This window comes from Cryptomeria japonica, chromosome 5 (assembly GCF_030272615.1).
Source record: "Cryptomeria japonica chromosome 5, Sugi_1.0, whole genome shotgun sequence".
Classification (NCBI taxonomy): domain Eukaryota; kingdom Viridiplantae; phylum Streptophyta; class Pinopsida; order Cupressales; family Cupressaceae; genus Cryptomeria; species Cryptomeria japonica.
In genome coordinates this window covers 144,071,676-144,077,337 of record NC_081409.1, presented here as the reverse complement: position 1 = coordinate 144,077,337, position 5,662 = coordinate 144,071,676, and positions in this window count along the sequence as shown.

The following is a 5,662-nucleotide window of genomic DNA, read 5'->3' as shown; positions in this document are numbered from 1 at the left end:
TCAAAATTACAATGAAAGAAGAGGTCTGAAGAACCTGATTAAGCTATGCCCAAGTATGGCGATGTAAACACCAACATTACTCATCCAAAATAAAGCCATGTTAGAGTTATGATCTTCAATACTTTCTCTTAGATAAGAGATAAAATTTAAAAACCACATGATTACTACAATAAATTTATTTTCTTATTAAAAATATAAATAATTACATTAGATATATATTCCACATAAAGAAAAGAAATGATGAAAATCATTTGTGTCTTAAATAATGAGATCAACAACTAAAAATGGGAAAATAATATCCTAATTACGACTCCCTAATTAGTATAAGATACTATTTCCAATATTATACTAAGGATAAGTATTCAAAAAATATAATAATTACACTAATACATATATCACTCTCATGCCTTCCTTAATTTGATATAAGGTCCCTCTATCCAAATATGAAGTCTCAAGGGAGTTGTATGTATCAATTATTCACGCTTCTTCTAAATCTATTCCAACCTCTTCTTCCAACACATGTCTTGATGATTGTTGAGGATCTTTAAACTTTGAAAATATGAACAAACACACTCTTCCAGACATGATTTAAATACCACATTTAATTATAAACATGGATGCAATGGACATGATTTAGGATGTGTGCAATGAAGTGTGGAGGTTCATGAGAAATATACATTACATTTTTCTGAAGAAGATTTAGGTTTCTATCCTCCTCCTTTGTTTTTATCTTGCTATATGACATTGGTATCTTAATTACCTATTAGGGGCTCATTGTCATTCATGGCACTACGATTTCATGTGCAATCATACTTGGGAGGCAACGTAATAGCCCAGTTCTTCTTGTCTCTACATTGTGGAGCAAGAATAATAGTTGTCAATTGTTCCTCTTTTTTAAGGATCCACTTTACCTTTGTTGATTTTTATCTTTTATAACTTGATATCCTTTCTTGCATAGAATTATCCTCAATCCAAATTCTCTCCTTGCTTGGACATATGTGTTCCTTGATTAGGACCTCTTTCATTGTCTTGTAGGCAAATAAACAAAGACATCGACCTCTCCTCTCTACTTATACACAAAATGGCTAATTGAAACCACTTCATATACACAAAATGTCTCCTTGCACTGATCGAGCCTAAAAAATGTGACACCCTTGTTCAAAAAGGGTTGATACTCTACAACACGATGCCTATCATTCATGAGCTCAAGGTGGTTGCTTTCATGCTCAATAAAAATATGATCAAAACTTTTTGTAGTTTCACTACCATCATAATATCATTTTGCTATTGTTAACATCATACATCCTCATGCTACACTGGCAATTCATCAGGCTCTTCAATTTATTCACTCTTTATATGTTAGTGACTACCTTTAACTTATGAACCTTCAAATAAATCATCATAATGACCTTTATTCACTCTTTATATGTTAGTGGCTACCTTTAACTTATGAACCTTCAAATGAACCTTCAAATAAATCATCATAATGACCTCAAATAAATCATCATAATGACTACCTTTAATTTTTTATTGTTCCACCCTACAATTTTGTATTTGAGGTATGTAAAATAGTTGCCCTATAGAGTTTTTTAATCTCTCTACATTCTTTTGGTTGCCTTCATTTACATTATGTAATGTTTCCATGATTTCAAGAAATAAAGATTTTAGGAACAAGGTTTGATATGCATATATTTCTTATATACCAACACAACAATTGAATGTTGGGGGTGTTATGGATATTTTAATATAGACATTTAAAATATAGAAGTAGGGTTATTTTAGAGATTTTGGAAGTAACTACACATCAAATTTTGGGTGCCTTTGAAAATAAAGTGGTATGATGAAATCTTTGGGCATAAAATAGATGAAATGCACTCCATACTCCTGCTGCACAATATTTTGGTCGATGATATTTTTAAATTAGTAAAGGAAGGTGTATGGAACAACCAAATTCTTATCATTATAAACAATGAATATTTTAAGATCCTTTTATGATGTGTAAGTTGAGAATATTTTATGAAAGGTCCCTAAATGAATACACTTTAAACTGATTTTAGCAATGACCATCGGATGTAGACAAAATGAATACTTTTTGGATTAGGATGGTACACAGAATCTACTATCAAAAGGTTGTCAAAAATTCTTGGGACTAGGAGGTGTGAACTGGCCTACTGTTCTGCTTTAGATTGCCTTGCATCCAAATGGTTTTGTTTGTTAATGTTCTCTATCATGGATCACCTAGCATAACACAACTTGCTGGCCAATGAAATCCATGATGTAGCATGAATCAACCAACATTACACAACTTGTTAGCTAGTAGTATTCACGTTTTTTCTCCTTTCTCTTATCATATGACTAATAGTAAGCATCTCCTTAGTAGACCTAGAAGTCATATCTCTTCTCCTGTGATAGAGTGTTCAAGTAGAATTGTTGGGACTAGGAGGTGTAGATCGACCAGATCCTCCACCTGTCGGATGTAGACAAAATGAATGCTTTTTGGATTAGGATGGTACATAAAATCTACTATCAAAAGGTTGTCAAAAAATTTTGGGACTAGGAGGTGTGAATTGGCCCACTCTTCTTATTTTCATGCCACCAAAATTTGAGTTTGATTGTCATCATTTACTTTGCCAAATTCTTCACACGTAACTCCTGAATCAATTTCCTACACACAAAATGACGAAAATAGGTTTGTTGATGGGGGCTTTCCTAGGTCAAACCTCAGGTTGTGAATTAACCTTGAAGTATAAGGTTTTCCTTTTGAGGGAAAGGATAGATTTAATCTAAAAATTCTTAAAATTGAACATGATACCTTGATGAATCTTTCTTGAATCCTCACACAAGGTTTTAGGATGTCATGCAGATTGTTGATCATGAATGTTGTGCTTTAACTTGAATTCTCCTTCAATGCTTGATGAATGCTTGATTGCTTGTTCACTTGGAATTGAATTGATTTTATAATTAAGAGATCACTTGAATTGTAGGTAGACCCCTTCAAATGACAAGGTAGGCTTCCTTTTATACCTAATCATACATAAAGTGTTTGAATTTTTTCTCACACATGAGGCAAGAAATGAGGGGTCATATTTTGGGTCCCAATCGTGAGTACCAGGGCACCTAAGGTGTCCTAGTCTTGTCAAATTAGGATGTGACATGCTAAAGTGGGCATCAATGTCTCAAGATCAGATGGACCTTAAGTGATTGTCTCCCTTGCATATGATTTGTTTGGGTGATAAACTTCACCATTCTACTCACAAGAATTTTATTAAGTCTCAAATATAGGGATCATAACTTATTAATGATGCAGTGAAAGTCCTTCATGAAGGACTTCTAGAAGTATTTTTGGATGAGTCTTTGTCAAGTGAAGAGAAAATACAATTGATGCTTAATGGATTTAAGGAACATGCTTTCAAATTGGAAGCCAAAGTTTTGAAGGATGTAGAGAAGAAGGTGGAAGAGAAAAGACTAGACATGAAGAATGATGCAGAAGGAAACAGAAGGCTTCAAATAGAAAACTTGTACGTGCAACTAAATCCATTGACTAATTAGAAGAACAAAATTAAGAAACGGTTCGATCATCTGAGAGATGTTGTAGACTTGCAACTCACTAGCTACTTAGTTTTTGCGGGTAAGAAATTTTTTTGTTTTGGTTATGGTTGTGGTGTTTGTAGAGAGACATTTACAAATTTATATCTATTTTCACTATTTAATGGTTTATGGGTTTGTAATGGTAATTTAATGTTTTTTCATATTTTTGTATAGATTCTTTATAATAGCCTATTATAGTGATTTGTTCTATTATGGATAATGATGTGGGTCAGACGGCTTTGCCATCGGTGCATGAAAGCATTGCATGAGTTCTACTTTTAAAAATTACATGAAACATTTTAAATTTATTTGATTCAATGTTATTTGAAAAAAAGTTTATCAATGATGTTTCCTTTCTCCAAGAATTGGATCTAAGATCTTTCCGTCAGATAATATGTAACATCCAATGATTAAATATTTTCTTTACAAATGCTTATTTTATTTAATTATCATCTAAGCGTGAATTAAAATTTATATATGTGCGGAAGCAGAAGATACAAGCTAAGGACTCATGTGCAAGTAAATTTCATAAAAGAAAGCAAGCAGACATTATCTTGAATGACATGGAAACAGGCTCATCAGATGCCTAGAAGAGAGAAATTGGAGAAAAGAAGAGGAAAGTGTTAAAGGGTGATAAATACATAGAGAGTATGCAATACAAACAAACAATGTTTGGAGTGTGTGATGTGACGTCTCTAATTTATGTTCGGAGGGACTAACTAGTTTTGGAATTCCTGGGAAACCTATTGGGCCACGTTGGACCAGAGTTGGTGGATTCAAAGTACTTTTCGGCTTCTAGAAGACCAAGAGGTTATGTACACAATCTCGCAATAGAAGGGTGATTTCAAGCATTACCTCCCCCCCACATGACTATTCAGGAAGCACATCCTCAGACAAAGGACAATTGGTCTCCATGGGATCAAAGAAAAAAATTGAATTGCATAGACTATAGACGATGTGGTGGTGTCCTTCGTGAAGAACTCTGCACTATAATTGAAAATCCATGAGGGAAACTGCAAGATAGTGAACATAAATACATTCTTGAAAAGTGGGAAGAATGGAACTTGGTTTGGGTGGGGCCAGGTCAGGTGACTCCTCTAGAGGTTGACGAGATAGAAATAATATTAGGATTTGAAAAATATCACACTCGTGGAACTTCATGTGCGACTGATCGATTGCATTGTTTGGGTAATATTGCATTCCAAATAGATACAGTTGCATACCATTTATATGTCTTGAAAGCGTTTTATCATGATGGCATTAAATTAAAGTACTTTCTCTTCTATCTGGTATTGGTGGAGCAGAGGTTGCATTGCATCGACCTAGGATACATATTTCTGCAGATACAACACAAGTTAAATGTATCCCAGGTCAATGCAAAGCAACCTTTGCTCCAAAGCTCACTAGAAAATAGAGAAAGAACTTTAATTTAATGCCATCAGGATAAAAGGCTTTAATCAAGACAGAGTATGCAACTGTATCTATTTGGAATGCAATATTACCCAAACAACTCAATCGATCAGTCACACACGAAGTTCCACGAGTGTGATCTTTTTCAAATCCTAATATTATTTCTATCTCGTCAACCTCTAGAGGAGCCACCTGACCTAGCCCCACCCAAACCAAGATCCATTCTTCCCACTTTTCAAGAGTGTATTTTTGTTCACTATCTTGCAGTTTCCCTCGCGAATTTTCAATTATAGTGCAGAGTTCTTCACAAAGGACACCACCACATCATCTACAATCTATGCTTCAATTTTTTTCTTTGATCCCATGGATGCCAATAGTCCTTTATTTGAGGAAGTGCTTCCTGAATAGTCATGGGGGGGAGAGGTAATGCTTGAAATCGCCCTTCTATTGGGAGATTGTGTACATAACCTCTTGGTCTTCTGGAAGCTGAAAAGTACTTCGAGTCCACCAACTCTGGTTCCACACTATAGAAATTTTTGGATATTTCCTTCCAAATATCCTTTAGTGCAAAAGCATCATTCTCATAATAGAAAAAAGGTGGTCCTTGCATGAACACATTGATTTCCTCCAAGCCTGGCCCAATAGGTTTCCCAGGAACTCCAAA